General features: G+C 36.9%; 1 long non-coding RNA gene across 1 annotated transcript in view; it reads right to left on the reverse strand.

The window, feature by feature from the left end:
* Positions 1-3,065: 3,065 nt before the first annotated feature.
* Positions 3,066-20,899, reverse strand: part of LOC150012680 (uncharacterized) — a 124,315-nt gene continuing 106,481 nt past the window's right edge. The window contains exon 3 of the long non-coding RNA XR_016510771.1: positions 3,066-3,194. This is a non-coding gene — a long non-coding RNA (uncharacterized LOC150012680). The remainder of the gene's footprint in view (positions 3,195-20,899) is intronic.

The following is a 20,899-nucleotide window of genomic DNA, read 5'->3' on the forward strand; positions in this document are numbered from 1 at the left end:
GTGGCTGAAAATAAATTTTTATGCATTTGCCCTTTAAAAGGCTTTTTGTGACTCCCACTGTCTCTCCCTGGCAGGTAGAAGCCCACCACTCTTTACAGCTGGATGTTATCTGGGTTCCTTTCCAGCTCTGATGTTGTAGGCTGGGAGCTCAACTTGGATTTTAGACCCCACACTTCCCAGGGGGAACCCTCAGCCACTGCAGTTTCCTTTCATTACTTGAGCTGCCACTTTTAGGAGCCCAACCAGCCTTCTTGTGTCTTCTCCACATTGTATACCAGTCACATTGTGGCGAAGCAGTTTCTTCTGTCTGTCCGTGATTATAAGGCTTCTCTCCAGCTGTTGTTCAGTTTGTTAGTCTGGATGATTTCTCCACAATTTAATCTTAACTTCAGAATGGTCCTGGGAGGAGGTTAGTGTAGCTTCCATTTACTCCTCCACCATCTTAGATCACCCTAATGTCAGTCATCTTTTAAAAAATGCTGAGTATTTCTTCCTTGACAAGATTGAAATGTTTTACTTACAATATGGAAATTAATCAGTTCCTCAAAATTTTGCTGCACAATTTAGTGTTGATCTACAGCCCACCTTTCAAAGACTTTACACTAATCAGCTATTTAAATTGTTTATATTTTCTATTTTATGAATTCAGCAATTATGTCAAGTAATTTTATTCCATTTATTCATTACCAAGTTCCATTTTATGTATCCTTTCTTACATTTTTGTATCATTTTATTTTATTATTATTGTTTAAACCATTACAGTTGTTCCCACTTTTCTCCCCTTTTCTTCCCTCACCCAGTCTCACACTCTCTCCACCCCAAAGCAATTGCCTCAGTATTTTTTATGTTTTGGGGTTGTACAAAAATGTTTTTTGGTTAACTTCTTCACCATATTTTATCCTCTTCCCCTGCTTCCTCTCTGGCAGCTGTTAATTTATTCTTTGTATCTAGCTTCTGTTACTGTCTAGTTCACAGTGTTCATTAAATTCCACATATAAGTAAGATCATGTGGTATTTTTCTTTCTCTGACTGGCTTAATTCATTTAGCATAATTTTCTTCAGGTCCATCCATGCCATTGCAAAGTGTAAGAGTTTCTTCTTTTTTACTGCTGCATCATGTTCTGTTGTGTAATTGCACTTCCTCTTTTTTATCCACTCATCCACTGATGGGCATTTAGGCTGTTTCCAAATCTTCGCTATTGTAAATAGTGCACTGTCAATACACACACACACACACACACACACACACACACACACACACACACATAATTTATATGTTTGATAATCTTCTGGGTCAAAAGTTAAAACTTTAATTTTTTAAGGATATTTCATATTGTTTTCCACAATGGTCATACCAATATGCATTCCTAGCAATAATGCACTAGGGTTCACTTATCTTTACATGCTCACCAACACTTGTCTGTTGATTTATTGATGGTAGCAATTCTGACAGGTGTAAGGTGACATTTCATTGAGGTTTTAGTTTAACTTTTTCTGGTGATTAATGATGTTGAGCATTTTATCACATGTATATGGACTTTCTGTATGTCCTTTTGGGGGCTTTTGCTCATTTTTTAACTGGGTTGTTTGCCTTTTTGGCATTAAGTTGTATTAGCTCTTTGTATATATTGGAGACTAAACTCTTGTAAGATGTATCATTGGCACAAATGTTCTTTCATACAGTAGGTTCTTTATTCATCTTGCTGATGGTTTCTTTAGCTGTACAAAAAGCTTTTTCATTTGATGTAGTCTCATTTATTTATTTTCTGCTTTGTCTCCCATGCCTTAAGAGATATATTGTCGAAAATATTCATATGTTTAATATCTGAGATTTTACTTCCTATTTTTCTTCTATGATTTTTATGGTTCTGTGATTTACATTTAAGTCCTTTATCCATTTTGAGGATTTTTTTTTTTTTGTATATAGTGTAATTTGGTGGCCAAGTTTCATTTTTTGCATGCAACAGTCCAGTTTTTCCAGCACCATTGATTGAAAAGACTATCTTTGCTCCATTGTATAGTCTTGCCACCTTTGTGAAATATCGTGGCTCATACAGGCATACATATATTCAGAATATCTGTTCTGTTCCATCGATCTATACGTATGTTTGATATCAAGATACATGATTCCTCCAGGTTTGTTATTCTTTTACAAGATTGTTGAGGCTATTAGGGGTCTTTTTTGGTTTCATATACACTTTTGGAGTTTTGGTTGTTTTTGTTTTTGTTTTAGTTCTGTAAAGTATGTCATTGCTATATTAATAAGTATTGTGTTAAACGTATAAATTGTTTTGGGTATAATTGCCATTTTAGTGGTGTTAATTATTCCAATCAATGGACAAGGCGTATGCTCCCAGTTACTTGTATTTTCCTTGATTTATTTCTTAATTTTTTTAATAAAAAACTAAATTAGATAAACCTAAAAAGTATGTTGACTATAAACTATGTATTTACCTCATAAATTATATTTGAAGTGGCAAAAGAGGGATAATCTTATGGAAACATGTGTTACTAAAACAAAACTCTAGTTTTTCTACCATGGTCCATTTTTCTCACTGTATAGGCTGTGTAAAAAAAACTTCTTTGAACCCACAGGAAAATTAGCCACATTCTAAATTATTTTCAACAAACTTCCCTGGAATGCTATGTCATATATCATTTTGAAATCTTAAGTCCCTTCAGGGCCAAGTTTACTAACAAGATATTGTCATGCTACATTTCTATAGCTAAAATTTAATTTTGGTATTATATCATTACATCATGTTTTATTTTGATTACATTAATGCTCTGTATACTTAAATTTATTTGTAGGTAATTATAAGCTCTATCTTACAATCTTAGTTCCTATTTTTGGGGGCACAATGGCCTGTCCAAGATATGTTAATATTTTTATGAAACAAACTCCTTTAAAATTATATTTAATAATTCATTACATCAAGATCCCTTAAATATCAACAATAACCAAGATATATAATGCTTTAGTTGATTGTTATGTTAACAGTTTTTTTTTTTAAGCTAAGAAAAAGGTTGGTTCCTGTCACAATGATCTTACCTCGTTTCCTGCATTTTTCCCTGTATCTCACAGAAATCCACTGATTCAAGAGGAGGCATCATGCTGGGAAGTGAAAGTGGAGGTCCCCAGCATCACAGGAGATAGGTGTCAGGATTAAACTCGACAGCTTGAATTTGGAACTCTAAAGGGAAAGACAAAGGATAGGGAGTCTGTGAGGTAGAAGGGAGAAAAAGAACTGAGGGTGGTGAGAAGGTGCTGGTGTATAGTAACTTGGAATGGTGCCAAGAACTATTGTCAGGGCATGAGACCAAGTAAATATGTCAAAGTTCTTGCTCCCATACTGGACTCCCATGAGCTAAAAGGGTGAAAAAATTGATAGTGCACACACTATAATTTTGATTTTGAGGAGTTTATCTATTTCCTTTTTTGTTTTAATAACAATAATCATGGTTACCTAGAGTTAAGTTGTGGAACAAAAATATGTCAAGAAGAGACTGAAATTCAAAGTAACAAGCTACATTTTCATTTGGTTCTTAAGGCTTGGTATATATTTCCTAGAGAAACATAGATACAGTATAAAATATTTTCAACAAGTATATTTACTGCTTGCTATTTTCTAATTAAAAACATTTCCAGACAGATACAAGATGGCAGAGGAGTAAGTGGAAGCTATATTAACCTCCTCCCAGGTCTGATCTGGAATTACAACTTAATTGAGGAGAATTCACCCAAAATAATGAACTTAACACTAGCTGGAGAGGAGCCTTATAACCACGGACAGACAGAATAAACTACTTCATTACAACCTGTCTGACTGACTAGATTAAACACTGAATGAGACAGCCACAGATGGCGGATTGCTCGTAGTCTTGAACAGGCAGCCTAGGCCCAGACTGGAGCATCATCTGACATCACCAGGGGCAACCAGAAACAGAAGATAGTGCACCTGTACAACAGAATACAAGATGTGATGGGTGAGGTGACTCTCAGGTAGCCAGAGGGAAGGACTCAACAAAGAGTGACGCAACAACAATCATAACCCAGTTACAACCAGACAGCCCAAATAATGGTATAAATGGCATCCCAAAAGCATCAAATTCAGGAGATCAAGAAGACTGAAACACTGAATCCCACAAGTGTCCTACCACTGAGGGTACACCATGAAGACAGGGAGTCAAAGCAGATATATCTGAGAAGCAGACAGTAACAATCACTAAAAATGTGGAGAAAAGAAACAACACCCAATCAAAAGGAAAGGGGAAATCCCCAAAAAGAATGCTAAATGAAATAGAGGCAATCAGACTACCAGATATTGAGTTCAAAATAATGGTTATAAGAAAGCTCAATGAGCTCAGAGAGAACTACAAAGAACTCCAGAGAAACTCTAAGTAACTTATTGCAAACTACACTAGCAAAAAAATAACATAGTAACTATCAATAAGAGCCAAGAGGTAATGAAGAATACAAGTTCTGAATTGAAAGACACAGTAGAAGGAATTGAAAGCAGTCTAGATGAAGCAGGAAATCAGATCAGCAAGCTGGAGGACAAGGTAGAAAAACATTCCCAGACACAGCAGCAAAATTAAAAAAGGATGAAAAAGAATGAAGAGCCTTTAAGAGAGCTGAAGAATAACATAAAATGTAATAATAGCTATTTCATATAAATACCAAAAGGAGGAGAAAATCAAGGGATAGAAAACCTATTTTAAAAAGTAATGAGAGAAAAATTCCTTAACTTGGTGAGAGAAATACACAAGCCCAGGAAACACAGAGGATCCCACTGAAGATGAACCCAAAGAGGCCCACTGAAAGACACATCATAATTAAAATGCCCAAATTCAAAGACAGAGAATATTAAAGGCAGCAAGGAAGAAAAAGCTAGAAACATACAAGGGAGCTTAGAGAAGGCTATCAGCTGATTTCACAATGGAAACACTTCAAGTCAGAAGGGAATGGCAAAAAGTACTCCAAGTAATGAAAAGCAAAGACCTATAATCAAGACTACACTACCCAGCAAGAATTTCATTTAAAATAGAAGGTGAAATAAGAAGTTGACCAGACAAAGAAGGCTAAAAGAATACATCTTCACAAAACCACACTGCAAGAGATGCTAAAGGGACTGCTTAAAGAAGATGAAAAAAGAGAGAGAGAAAAAAACACGGGTGTAAAGGAAAAAATGGCAATGAATACATATTAATAATAACATTAAAAATAAATAGATTAAATACTCAAATCAAAAGATCTAAGGTAGCTGAATGGATAATAAAACATAACTACCATATATGCTGTCCACAAAAGGCCCACCTCAGAACAAAAGACCTACACAAATTAAAGTGAAGAGATGAAAAAACATTTCAAGCCAATGGACATTTTTAAAAAGCTGGAAGATCCAAGATGGCAGAGGAGTAAGTGGAAGCCACACCAACCTTCTCCCAGGACCAGTCTGGATTTACAACTTAATTGAGGAGCAATCATCTGGAATAACCAACTGAACACTAGCTGGAGAGGTCTTATAACCACAGAGAGACAGAAAAGGCTGCTACATCACAACGTGACCGGTAGGAAGTGCAGAGATGTGAAAGGGCTGGCTGGGCTCACACTGGTGTCAGCTGAAGGGACTGAGAAACAGCTTAGCAGCCAGGGGTTCCCCCTGAGAAGGGCAGGGTCTAATCCCTCAGCTGGGCTTCCCAGCCTACAGCAACAGAACTAAAAGTAAAATAGTATCCAGCTGTGAAAAACAAAAAGTCACAGTTTTTTTTGCTAGCTGGAGAGAAACAGCTGGAGAAAAAGACCTTATAAGCGGATAATGTACAAAAATATTTTGGCCTCCACATAACCTGGGTTCAAGCAAAGGGAAGGGAGAGAGGACTAGAGATGCTTGGAGAGAATTTGGTGTGATGGTTTTGAGGGGAGAATGGGGGAGTAGCCCACTGGGTCCCAGTGCTGACTCATTCCCAATACTGCAAGCATACCATTCCCCTCCAAGTGGCATCAGCATGAAGGGAAGCAAAAGCCCCACCTACAGGAATTAAGCTGTCCCATCCTTGGTCCTCAAACTTGATAGCTAACCATAGATTGAATAGATTAACAGCTAAAGGAGACAGACAAAGGCAGTAGTTCTCTGGTAGCCTCCAATAGGCTGCCTAGACGCAGACTGGTACATGATCTGATGCCACCAAGGGCAGATCCATGAAATGCAGATCAATCTGAAAAGCAGCAACTAATAATAAGAGTCACAAAAATGGGGAGACAGAGAAACAACACCCCATCAAAAGGAAAGGAAGAATCCCCAGAAAGACTGCTAAATGAAATAGAGGGAAGCAAACTATCAGGCATGGAATTCAAAACATACAAGTGATTTCCAATAAGGGTATCATCAGATTTCTCAGCAGAAACACTACAAGCCAGAAGGGAATGGCAAAAAATATATTCAAAGCAATTAAAACCAAAGGCCTACAACCAAGAATACTCTACCCAGCAAGGCTCTCATTCAAAATGGAAGGTGAAATAAGGAGTTTCCAAGACAAAAGAAGGCTAAAAGAATACATCTCCACCAAACCAGCATTGCAAGAGATGCTAAAGTGAATGCTTTAAGAAAAAAAAAAGAGAGAGAAATAGAGAGGAACACAAGTACAAAGGGGGGAAATGACAATGAATAACTACCTATCAATAATAACCATAAATGTAAATGGATTAAATCCTCTAATCAAAAGACATTGGGTAGCAGAATAAATACAAAATCATGACCCACATATATGCTGTCTACTTTAGAACAAAAGATCTATACAGACTGAAAGTGAAGGAATGGGAAAAAGTATTTCAAGCAAATGGGCATGAAACAAAGCTGAGGTAGGAATACTTATATCAGACAAAACAAATTTCACAGGAAAGGTCATAGAAAGAGACAAAGAAGGACATTTCATAATACTGAAGGGAAAAATGCACCTAGACAATATAAATCTTGTGAACATATATGCACCCAATTTAAGAGCACCCAAATATGTGAGGAAAATTTTTAAAATTTTGAAGGAAGGATATAGACAACAACACACTCATAGAAGGGGACTTTAACACCTCGTTGTCAACAGTGGAAAAATCTGCGAAACAAAGAAACACCAAAGATACTGAATCATTGAACAACACTCTAGATCAAATGGACTTAACTGATATATATAGAACATTTACCCCAAAGAAACAAAATACACATACTTTTCAAGAGCACATGGAATATTTTGAAAGATAGATCCCATGGTAGGACACAAAACAAGCATCAACAAATTCAAGAAAATTGAAATTATGTCAAGCATCTTCTCAGATCACGTTTTGAAACTGAAAATGAACTTCAAGAAAAAAACTCAAAAACATTGAAACTCATGGAGAATGAATAACATGCTATTAAATAATGAATGGGTTAACAATGACATCAAGAAAGAAATCAAAAGGTTTCTGGAAACAAATGCTAATGAACACACAACAACCCAAAACTTATAAGATACAGTGAAAGCAGTACTGAGGAGAAAGTTCATAGAAATACAGGCCTACCTAAAAAGAATAAAAGAATCTCTAATAATAAATTTAACCTTACAGCTACAAGAACTAGAGGAAGAACAACAAGCAAAGCCCAGAGTGAGCAGAAGAAAGAAAATCATTAAGATTGGAGCAGAATTAAATGACATAGAGACTGAATCAATGATTCAAAAGATCAACAAAAGTAGGAGCTGGTTCTTTGAAAAGATAAAGAGAATCGACAAGCCTTTAACCAGGCTCATCAAGAAAAAAAGAGAGGAGACCCACATAAATAAAATCAGATATGAAAAAAAAAATCACAACTGATACTACAGAAATACAAAAGATTGTAAGAAATTATTACAAACAACTGTATCACAAGAAATTGATAAAATGGAGGAAATGGACAAATTTCTGGAAACATATAATCTTCCAAAATTGAATGAAGAAGAATCAGAAAGCCTGAACAGAAAATAATAACCTGTGAAATTGAAGCAGTAATAAAAACTCCCAGCACACAAAAGACCTGGACCAGATACCTTCACATGTGAATTTCACAAAACATTTAGGAAAGAACTAACTCCTATCCTTCTCAGACTACTCAAAAAAAAACCCAAGAGGGAAGACTACTAAACTCGTTCTATGAAACTAGTATTACCCCAATTCCAAAACCAGGTCAAGACACAACAAAGAAAGAAAACTACCGGACAATATCACTGATGAACATAGATATTAAAATCCTCAACAAAGTATTGGCAAACTGGATCCAGCAACACATTGGAAAGATCATACATCACGATCAAGTGGGATTCATCCCAGGGATGCAAGGATGGTTTAATACTCACATATGAATAAACATATTACCCCACATAAACAAAATGAAAGAAAAAAATCACATGATCATAATAGCTGTGCAAAAAGCATTTGATAAAGTACAACACCCAATTAGAATAAAACTCTCAGCAAAATAAGAATAGAGGGAACATACTTCAAAATAATAAAGGCGATATATGAGAAACTTGAAGCCAACATCATACTCAATGGGCAAAAACTGAGAGCATTCCTCCTGAGGACAGGAACAAAACAAAGATGTCCACTCTCTCCTCTCCTATTCAACAAGGTCTTGGAAGTTCTAACTACAGCAATCAGACAAGAAAGAGAAATAAAAGGCATCCAAATTGGAAAAGAGGAAGAAAAACTGTCATTATTTGCAGACGACATGATAGTGTAAATAGAAAAGCCTGTGAAAAAACTACTCGACATAATAAGTGAATTCGGCAAAACAGAAGGGTACAAAGTCAATATTCAGAAATCAAAGGCATTTCTGTACACCAACAAAAAAATTCTGAAATAGAATCTAAAAGAAAAATCCCATTTACCATAGCAACAAGAAAAATAAAGTACCTAGAAATAAACTTAACCAAGGAGGTAAAAGACCTGTACTCAGAAAACTACATAACACTGAAGAAAGAAATTAAGGAAGATGCAAATACCATGTTCATTGTTGGGAAGAATCAACTTCATTAAGGTATTCATATTACCCAAAGCAATTTGTAGAATTAATGCAATCGCTATTAAAATACCAACGACATATTCACAGACCTAGAACAAATACTTCAAAAATTTATATGGAACAAAATACAGCTCCAATAGCCACAGCAATCTGGAGGAAGAAGAACACAGTAGGAAGAATCATAATACCTGAAATCAAAGTATACTACTAGGCCACGGCAATCAAAACAGTCTGGTACTAGCTTAAGAAAAGACATGTAGATCAATGGAACAAAATAGAGAGTCCAGAAATAAACCCAGGTCTATATGGTCAACTAATATTTGACAAAGGGAGAAGGAACATCAAATGAAGTGAAAAGAGTCTCTTCAACAAATGGTGTTGGGAGAACCGGACAGGGACATGCAAAAAAATGAAACTAGACCACCAACTTATACCATACACCAGAATAAACTCAAAATAGATCAAAGACTTAAATGTAAGCTGTGGCACCATAAAAGTCCCAAAGGAAAAAATAAGCAGGAAAACTTCAGATATCCCACGTAGCAACATTTTCACTGATATATCTCCTAAGGCATGGAAAATAAAGGTAAGAATAAACAAATGGGACTACATCAAACTAAAGAGTTTCTGCTCAGCAAAAGAAAACATCAGCAAGAAGAAAAGGAAACCAACCATATGGGAAAATATATTTGCCAGTGATATCTAAGGCAAAAGATTAATCTCCAAAATATATAAAGAACTGATATGACTCAACACCAAGAAGACAGACAACCCAATTGAAAAACGGGTAAAGGACCTGAACAAACACTTCTCGAAAGAGGACATACAGAGGGTCCATAGACATATGAAAGAATGCTCAACATCACTAGCCATCAGAGAGATGCAAATAAAAACTACAATGACATACTACCTCAGACCAGTCAGAATGGCCATCTTCAACAAATAAACAAATAATTTGTGCTGGTGAGGTTGCAGATAAATGGGAACCCTGTGGCATTGTTTGTGGGAATGCACACTGGTGCAGACACTATGGAAAACAGTTTCGAATTTCCTCAAAAAACAAAAAATGAAACTGCCTTTTGAACCAACAATTCCATTGCAAAATTTATATTAGAAAAATTCAGAAGAACCTATGAATCCCTACATTTATAGCAGCACTATTTGCAATAGCCAAGTGCTGGAAACAACCTAAGTGCCCATCTGTAGATAAGTGGATAAAAAACTGTGGTACATTTACACAATGGAGTACTATGTAGCACAAAGAAAGAAGGAACTTCTACCAGTTGCAACAACATGGATGAAATTAGAGAAAATAAGCCAGTCAATAAAAGAAAAATACCTTATGCTATCACCTATTACAGGAGACTAATGAACCTCACAAACAAATGAGCAAAATTGAACCGGAGGTATGTAAACAAGAACTAACTTACAGTAACAAGGGGGCAGGGGGAGGGAAGAAAGGGGGTAAGAAGGGGAATGATCTAGTCAAAGAACATGTCAAATGACCCACGAACATGAACAATTGGGTGGAGACTGAATGTGGAAGGGGGAGCAGGGTTCAGGGAGGCAAAAGTGGGGGAAAAGTGGGACAACTGAAATGGAAAAATAAATTTAAAAATTTAATGGGGGAAAAATGAAAATATGAAGAATGGAAATCCAAGTTCAGTGAATATTAGAAAGACAATGATTTTCCTTCACACTGTATATTTTTCTCCCTATCTGTTCCCTCCAGAGTTTGGCATTCTGAAGAAGTAAGTAATGACATAAGTTTATTTGCATAGAACTAATAAGACCAATTGTTAATAGTGTTTTTGTTTGTTTGTTTGTTTTTACCAAGACGTTGACTGGAATATCATGCCTAAAGGAGACATGCTTGGGCTCTGGTTGTTAGTAAAAAGCCCTGCAGAACTGGGAATGCCTTTCAAAGGTAATAAAAGCCCACGATATAAAAGGCCTGGTACCTTGGTTCATTGGTTGGTCCTCAGCAATCTTTCCAGGGAAGGAATGAAGGTTTTTTTCCTGAAAGATGGCTAGAAGGGACCTGAAGGCACAATGGAAAACCAGAAGGACTTGGGAAAGACAGGTGTGTACAGACAAGGCTGAATGGCAGGTATGTGGCTCAGCTTCTGTGCCCTGAAGGGCAGACTGAAGGTCACCCTAAATGTTCCTTGGGTAAGTTCCAACAAAGCAGAACTAAAGATCATAAGTGATCATTTGCTGCTCTTGTTGTGTTTATGCAAATGAACAGAATAAATTAAAAATAGACTTAATGCAGTTCCTTTAATGACAAGGAGGGTAATCAGGGAGAAAAATCATGATTCAAGGAAAATCACAATGCTCAGTGGTAGACTATAAAGTAGTGCAGCTAACTGTCTTTAAAGTTTTTTTTCATTTAAATTGTTTTTCATTCGAAAGTTAAACTATGTCTGTGGTATCATCAAAGATGTTTAATTTACAGGCAAGAAGAATGTCAAATGCCTTGCAACTGGATGTCTTTTCAATAAGACAGTCCTACAAATTTAGAGATTTTTTTGTGGGTTATGTTACATGTTTGTGTTTTCTGTTTTTATAGAGGATAAGTCTATGATCTCATTACCTGAGTGATTGTCTATAGGTATAGGCCTCACTTAATCCTGTCTGCATTGTTGCCTCCTGAGACTAAATGGTTTGGCTCAACTAAGTGACTGGGTTGGTGAAGAATGGGGTGGTCTATGGGCCTCACTTTAAAAGTGGTTTCTCTTTTCTATCCTAATGGCTTGGACAGAAAGAGCCCAGAGGTCTGAGAGGGGGGGAACCTAAAATATTTCCCTCAGCCCAAACTAAGTATAATGGGCAAAAGTGTTTTAAACAGGTGAGAAGCACCTAGCAAACCTTCCTCCAAAGAAGCCCTTTTTTCCCCTAATGTGGGACATTGAAAAATTAATACCTGCCTTTTTTCATATAGTGGTTATGGATTGAATGATGTCTTTTAACCCTGATGCCAAACCTGTTGCCCCCAGAATACAAGGATGCCAACCTGTTAAACCAAGCACGCCATATTCCGGGGACAGCCAACCAATCTGGAGTCTGCACAATCCTTCCCAAGTGGGAAAGCCACCCTCTCCTCCACACCCCCAGTCTTATTAGGGATTTCTGGACACAGGGGTAGGTAGGACAATGACCGTGTCCAGCTTGAATCAGCTAGAGGAGCTCAAGACTTTCGCCCATTGTCCTTTATAAGATTATAAAGGGTCTTAAGTCTGAGAGGGAGGGATTGTTATTTTTATTGTTAAAATAATTAATTAATTATTTATAAAAATAAGAAGAATATATAAAAGGGTGAAGCAGAAGAACTTGTATGTACAACCCATGATAATGGACTTCGGTGGGGATTGTTGGCGGAGGAAGGGGTGCTGGGCAAAGGGAAGCAAACAGAAAAAAATTGGAACTATTGTAACAATATAATCAATAAAATATACTTATAAAAAGACTACTATAGAGTTGGGAAAGATCACACTGGACACAGCTCGTATGCTTTCTCTTATGGTTACTTGAATTAGTGCACTGGTGTTGTTGTAATACTGTTCTTTCTACTTACTGCTTGTTATACTAAACAACGGAATCAGTCTACAGAAGCAGAGATAGTGCTTCGATGAAAACACGAGTTCTGTTCTATGGTACATATTCAAGAGAAAATAGATAGAAATTTGGTGGGTAACAGGGAATGTGCCTGATTCTTCTGTTCTATTGTGTTTTCTATTCACTTCCTTTGCATGTACTTGTCACACGATAAAAACTCAAGTCTTCTCATACAAGACCAAGCGAGTAATATCCAGTGTACTGAGGAAAGAAAAAAGTTAATATTTTATGGAACATGTATGATATCCCAAATGATTTGAGAATGAGAGCCTGACCCCGGGTGTCATAACATTGTTGTGAATCACTGGGTGTTATTTTTAACAAAGGAAATTCTATACCTACAGAAGAATTGTTAGAGGTTTAGGGAAAGTAGAAATTTTTGTGAACTTTAATACATCTGTCTTGGGAAATACTTCAAAATACAGTTAGTGTGGTGGAAATATGTGTCACCCTATGGTCTAAATGTTCTTTCCATTTCGTTTGTTTTCATGTCCTCGTTAAGGAACAAAAATACAGTGTTTTCCAAAGAGCACAACCAAGTCAAATGAAGATAGCCAAGGAAATACAAAAAGATAAACACAAGGAAGCATACACACTTTCGTTAATGACTCTCACAGTTACTGCTTGCCTCACGGTGCCTTAACAATGTTATTATTCAATGAGTGTCATAGTTGACAAAGGATAACTAGAATACTTAGAAGTATAGACAGTGGTTTCATGAAAACTAGGTGTTTCTGTGGAGGTCTCTGCATATTCCTTAGTTACTTTAAAATCGACTTCTATTTAGTGACATTTTTGTGTTTCTCCGTTTCGTCTCTTTAATTTTTTTTTATTTCTTTTCAAGACATATGATGACTTTTCTTTTCTTTTTTCTCTTTTATTTTTTGGTTTTTCAATTACAGTAGTCCCATTTTTCCCCCATTGCTCTCCCCCACCCAGTCCACCCCTTCTCCCACAATCATATCCCTCCCCATTGTCCAGGTCCATGAGTCATTTATACACGTTCCTTGACTAAACCCTTCCCTTCCTAATCCCCCTTCTCTCCCTACCCTGTCATCCCTATTGACTGCTATTCTGCTCTTTGTCCTATTTAGTTTGTTTGTGTTGTGCCTTAGTTTCCTGTATTAGGTGATATCATATGATATTTTTCTTCCTTTGCCTGGCTGATTTCAATAAGCATAATTCTCTCTAGTTCCATCCATGTTGTAAGTTGCAGCAGTTCCTTCTTTCTTTCTGCTACATAGTATTCCATTGTGTAAATTTACCACAGTTTTTTGATCTACTCATCTACAGATGGGCACTTAGGTTGTTTCCAGCACTTAGCTATTGTAAACAGTGCTGCTATGAACCTAGGGGTGCATAAGTTCTTTTGAAATAGGGTTTTAGAATTTTTGGGGTATAATTCTAGCAGTGAAATCACTGATTCAAAAGTCAGTTACATTTTTGGTTTTTTGAGGAAATTCCATACTGTTTTCCACAGTGGCGGCACCAGGCTGCATTTCCACCAACAGTGCAGTAGGGTTCCTGTTTCTCCACATCCTCGCCAGCACTTGTTGTTTGATGATTTGTTGATGATGGCCATTCTGACTGGTGTAAGGTGGTATCTCATTGTGGTTTTTATTTTCACATCTCTGATGGCCAATGATGTTGAGCATTTTATCATGTGTATATGGACCTTCTGTATGTCCTCTTCGGAGAAGTGTTTGTTCAGGTTTTTGCCCATTTTGTAATTGGGTTGTCTGTTTTCTTGATGTTGAGTCGTATAAGCTCTTTATATATTTTGGAGATCAGTCCCCTGTCTGAGATATCATTGGAAAATATGTTTTTCTATATTGTTGGTTTTCTTTTCATCTTGCTGATGTTTTCTTTTCCTGAGCAGAAATTCTTTAGTTTGATGTAGTCCCATTTGTTAATTTTTTCCTTTATTTCTCTTGCCTTAGAAGATGTATTTGTGAAAATATTGTTACATGGGATATCTGAAAGTTTCCTGCCTATGTTTTCCTCTGGGACTTTTATTGTGTTATGGCTTACATTTAGGTCTTTGATCCATCTTGAGTTTATTCTCGTGTGTGGTGTAAGTTGGTTGTCTAGTTTCATTTTTTTGCAAGTCCCTGTCCAGTTCTCCCAGCACCATTTTTAAAAGAGGCTCTTCTCACTCCATTTTATGTGCCTTCCAGCTTTATCAAATATTAGTTGACCACAGAGGCCTGGGTTTATTTCTCGGCTCTCTATTCTGTTCCACTCATCTATATGTCTGTTCTTTTTTTTTTTGAATATATACTTTTTTAATGTGTTTTATTGATTATAATGTTACATTTGTCCCAATTTCCCTTCCCTATTCTCTCCTCCACCCGGTGGCCCCCCTCCCTCCAGTTGTCCCCCTCTTTTAGACCGTGTCCATTAGTTGTGCATATAGTTCTTCTCAACCTCTGTTTATTCCATTCCCTCCTACCATGCTCCTTAACTCCTATATCATCTCCCTCCCTCTCCCCTTCCCACTCCCTGCTGACCTCCCCCCATTATGCTCCCCATATCTATAGTTCTTTTTCCACTCTCGTTGCCTGTTTAGTTTGCCTTTGTTTCAATTCCCTAGCTTCTGTTGTTGGTTCTTGTGATGCAGTTTTCATTTTAGTGTTCATAGTTTTGATCCTCCTTTTTCTAAACCAGTCCCTTTAACATCTCATATAACAGTGGTTTGGATCTAATGAACTCTTTCAGTTATATTTTGTCCTGGAAACACTTTCTCTGCCCTTCTATTCTGAATGACAATTTCGCTGGATAGAGTATTCGTGGTTGTAGGTTTTCGATTTTCATTACTTTGAATATTTCTTGCCAGTCCCTTCTTGCCTGCAGGGTCTCCCTTGAGAAGTCAGCTGATAGTCTAATTGGGACCCCTTTGTACATGATTCTTTTCTTCTCTCTTGCTGCTTTTAAGATTCTCTCTTTATCTTTAATTTTTGACATTTTGATTATAATGTGTCTTGGAGTGGTTCTCCCTGGGTCCAGTTTTTTTGGAACTCTCCGTGCTTCCTGGACCTGTAAGTCTATTTCCGTCCCCAAGTTTGGGAAGTCCTGCTTTATTATATTTTCACTTAATTTTTCAATTTCTAGTTCATCTTCTTCGCCCTCTGGCAAACCAATGATTTTTATGTTGGGCCTTTTATAGCTGTCCCAGAGGTTTCTGATCCTCTCATCATTTTCCTTGCTTCCCGTTTTTTCTCTCTGCACTGGTTGACTGTTTGTTCCTTCTCTGTGTTCTGGTTTGTTGATTTGAACTCTGGATTTTATTTCCTCACCATCTGCCTCATATGTGGTTTTGTTCCTTTCAGTATGAGTGTTTTTCGATTCTTTCTCATCTTTTTCCAGATCTTTTGTTAATTCTGTAAGCCACCTGATAACAATGGCCCTGAACTGAGCCACTGAGAGGTTTCTTATTTGTTCATCTGTCAGATTCTTCATCTGTTGCCTGGTGAGCTGCGCCACCGGGATTTCTATAGTTGTCTGCCTCATTTTGACAGATCCATTTTGCTTTTCTGGGCCGGCTATAGGGGGCAGTGCCTGTGTACTCGTCACAACCCAGCGACCAGTGGCGATCTGCAACCTATTGCGCAGCCCTGTGGCGGTTTGTGTGGGGGCGGGGGTCCAAGATGGATTCACACACTTATTCCGCTAGACTGGGATCCATCCTCCCGCCCCCTGGGCCTCACTGTTCGGCGATGTGGTGGCTGCTTCTCCCAGCATTGGGGTCGCGAGCCCCCGGGGTTTGACTGCAGCCGGGATTGTCCTCCCTGCCGCTGTCCCTGGTGCGACCGCAAACAGCACCTCCCACTTTCGCTTTTCCTACGTGCCCAAAGAGCGCCGCTGGTTTATAACTTCATACATTGGGCTTCCATGTAGTTTTATTTTCTGGAATTTCTAGTTATCTTTTGTTTTGAAGTAGTTGTATTCCTCTCTAGTTGTAGAGGGAGGCCGAGCATGTCCGTCTAAGCCTCCATCGTGGCCAGAAGTCCTATATGTCTGTTCTTATGCCAGTACCAAACTGTTTTGATCACAGTGGCTTGGTAGTATTGTTTGATGTCTGGTATTGTGATTCCTCCTGCTGTGTTCTTCTGTCTCAAGATTGCTTTTGCTATTTGGGGTCCTTTTTCATTCCACATGAATTTTTGGAGTATTTGTTCTAGGTCTGTGAAATATGTCATTGGTATTTTAATAGGGATTGCACTGAATCTGTAAATTGCTTTGGGCCATTTTGATGATGTTGATTCTTCCCATCCAAGAAAATGGTATTTGCTTCTATTTAATTGTATCTTCCTTAATTTCTCTCTTCAATGTTGCATAATTTTCAGAGTACAGGTCTTTTACCTCCTTGGTTAAGTTTATTTCTAGGTACTTTATTTTTCTTGTTGCTATAGTAAATGGTATTTAATTTATTGTCTCAGTCTCTGATATTTTAGTGTTGGTGTACAGGAATACCTTAGATTTCTGAATATTTATTTTGTACCCTGCTATTTTGACAAATTCACTTATTATATCGAGTAGTCTTTTAGTGGGGTCTATAGGGTTTTTTATGTATACTATCATGTTGTCTGCATATAATGACAGTTTTACTTCTTCTTTCCTGACTTGGATGCCTTTTATTTCTATTTCTTGTCTGATTGCTGTGGTTAGGACCCCAACACTATGTTGAATAGGAGTGGAGAGAGTGAACAGCCTTGTCTAGTTCCTGATTTCAGGGGGAATGCTTTCAGTTTTTGTCCATTGAGTATGATGTTGGCTTCAGGCTTCTCATATATAGCCTTAATTATGTTAAGGTATGCTCCCTCTATTTCCATTTGGCTGAGTGTTTTCATCATAATTGGGTGTTGTTCTTTATTAAATGCTTTTTTTGCATCTATTGATATGATCATGTGATTTTTCTTTTATTCGGTTTGGGTGACCTATTATATTTATTGTTTTGCAAATATGAACCATCCTTGCATCCCTTAAATAAATACCACTTGATCGTGGTGTATGATCTTTTTGATGTATTGCTAAATCCTGTTTGCCAATATTTTGTTGAGGATTTTAGCATTTGTGTCCATCGGTGATATTGGCCTGTAGTTTTCTTTCTTTGTTGTGTCTTGACCAGGTTTTGGAATTAGGGCAATAGTGGCTTCATAAAAAGAGTTTGTGATTTTTCCTTTTTTTTTGGATTTTTTGGAATATTTTGAGAAGGGTAGGAGTTAGTACTTTACTAAATGTTTTGTAAAATTAACCTTGGAAGCTATCGGTCCAGGGCTTTTGTGTGCCTGGAGATTTTTGATTACTGTTTCAATTTCCTTTTTTGTTATTGGTCTGTTGAGACTTTCTACTTCTTGATTCAGTTTTGGAAAGTTATATGTTTCTAGAAATTTGTCCATTTCTTCTAGGTTGTCAAAATTCTTGCCATACAATCATTTGTAGTAATTTCTTATAATCGTTTGTATTTCTGTGGTATCAGTCGTGATTTCTCCTCTTTCATTTCTGATATTTTTCGGGGGTCTTCTCTCTTTTTTTCTTGATGAGCCTGGATAGAGGCTTGTCAATTTTGTTTATTTTTTCAAAAAACCAGCTCCTAGTTTCATTGATCTTTTGGATTGTTTGTTTAGTCTCTATGTCAGCTAATTCTGCTCTGATCTTGATTATTTTCTTTCTTCTACTTGCCATAGGCTTTGTTTGTTGTTGTTGTTCTAGTTCTTGTAGCTTTATGGTTAGGTTTTTTATTTGAGATTCTTCTATCCTTTTCAGATATGCCTGTATTGCTATTAACTTCCCTCTCAGGACTGCTTTTGCTGTGTCCCACAGGTTTTGGGCTGTTGTGTGCTCATTATCATTAGTTTCTAGAAATTTCTTGATTTCCTCTTTGATGTCATTGTTAACCCATTCGTTATTTAAGAGCATGTTATTCAATCTCCATGAGTTTGGGTGTCTTTGATTTTTTTCTCTGAGGTTGATTTCTAGTTTCAAGGTATTGTGGTCTGAAAAGATGCTTGATATGATTTCAGTCTTTTTGAATTTGTTGAGGCTTCTTTTGTGTCATATCATATGGTCTATCTTTGAAAATGTCCCATGTGCATTTGAAAAGAATGTATATTTTGCTTCTTTGGGGTGGAAAGTTCTATATATATCAGTTAGATCCATGTGGTTTAGTGTGTTGTTCAATGCCTGTATATCCTTCGTGTTTCGTTACTTCGATGATCTGTCTATTGTTGACAATGGAGTGTTGAATTCCCCTACTATAAGTGTGTTGTTTTTAATATTCTTGTGGTCTTCTAGTATTTGCTTTATGTATTTGGGTGTTCCTATATTGGGTGCATATATGTTTGTCAGTGTTATATCTTCTTGATGGATTTTTCATTTAAGTATTATGAAATGTCTTTCTTTGTCTCTTTTTATTGCCCTCGCTTTGAAATCTGTTTTGTCTGATATGAGGACTGCTACCCCGGCTTTTTTATCAGGTCTGTTTACTTGAAATATTTTTTTATATCCCTTTACTTTCAGTCTATGAAAATCTTTTGTTTTGAGGTGTGTTTCTTGTAGACAGCAAATATGTGGGTCCTGTTTTCTGATCTATTCTGTTACTCTATGTTTTTTAATTGGAACATTTAATCCATTTACATTTAAGGTTATTATTGACATGTATTTATTCATTTCCCTTTGTACCTCTGTTCCTCTCCTCTTTTTTCTTTTTTTTTCTTCAAACATTCCCTTTGGTATCTCTTGCAATGCTGGTTTGGTGGAGATGTATTCTTTTAGCCTTCCTTTGTCTGAGAAACACCTTATTTCACCTTTGATTTTGAATGAGAGCATTGCTGGGTAGAGTATTCTTGGTTGTAGGCCTTTGTTTTTCATTACTTGAAATATTTCTGACCATTCCCTTCTGGCTTCTAGTGTTTCTGTTGAGAAACCTGTCGATAGCCTTATCGGAGCTTCCATGTATGTTATTTGCTGTTTTTCTTTTGCTGTTTTCAGGATTCTCTCTTTGTCTTTGAATGTTGCCATTTTAATTATGATGTGCCTTGAAATGGGTGTTTTGGGGTTCCTCTTCATTGAACCTCTAGGTGATTCCTGAAATTGCATAACTTTTTCTTTCATCAGGTTGGGAAATTTTTCTGTGACTATTTCTCCTATCAGTTTTCTATTCCTTGTTCTGATCCCTCTTTAATTCCAATGACTCGAATGTTGTTTTTTGTTATGCTATCTTGTAATTCCCTTACATCTTTTTTGTACTTTTTCATTTTCTCGTATTGTCTGGGTATTTTTTCTACATTATCTTCTAACTCACTAATCTGATCCTCTACTTTGTTTAGTCTGCTTTGACTGATTCTACTGTGTTTTTCAGTTCAGAGATTGAATTCTTCATTTCTTTCTGGTTCTTGTTAATAGTTTCTAAGTCTTTTTTTTATGCTGGTGTAGTTTTCTGTAAGTTCCCTGTAATTTTCTTGGAGCTGTTGGTATCTTCCTTAGAGGTTGTCATAGGTGTTTTTGAGGTTTTCGAGTATATTGAATTTCTTGATCACCAATGTTTTGAATTCCGTGTCTGACATCTGGGCTATGTCTATTCCATCCACCTGTCTTTCTGGGGATTCCTCTTTTCTTTTCATTGAGAGGTTATTTCTGTGTCTTACCATGTTGGATTCTTGTTTGATTTTGATTTTTGGATTTGTCTGCTTTGACTTTCCAACTTTGTGGTATGAGATTCTTTATATGAGATCTGGGGGTATCAGTCATGCAGTCTCTTTGATCTCCTGAGCCTGATGATATTGGGGTACTCTTTATGTCATTTGTTTATGCGGTCTGGTTATATTTCAGATGTTCTTTGGTGGGATCTTCCTTCTGGCTAGTTGACTGAGGGTCACTCTATCCACTTTGTCTTGAGTTCTTTTGTGGAGATGCTGTTAAAAGCATAAACACACAGCCCAGGCAGGAGACCCACACCCTCAAAAATATACCCCACCCTCTATCCCGCTATCGTCAGCCAACGAGCCAGTATTAATATTAATGTAGAGAGAGTAGAGCTTTTATACTATAGGAAGAATAGATAAGAGTTGTTTTTAGGGAGGAAAAATATGATCTTTGAGAGAGGGGGTGATAGATTAATAGTAGTTGAGACTATGCAAGACAGTAGGTAATATTTACATTTTTTGTTAATAACGATAGAGGAAAAGGAGGGAAGAATTCAGAATATAGTCAGAAAGTGGGATTGTATAGTATTGGATTCATATAGTAGA

The sequence above is a fragment of the Furipterus horrens genome, unplaced genomic scaffold, assembly GCF_987537825.1.
Source record: "Furipterus horrens unplaced genomic scaffold, mFurHor1.1.pri manual_scaffold_4, whole genome shotgun sequence".
NCBI lineage: Eukaryota > Metazoa > Chordata > Mammalia > Chiroptera > Furipteridae > Furipterus > Furipterus horrens.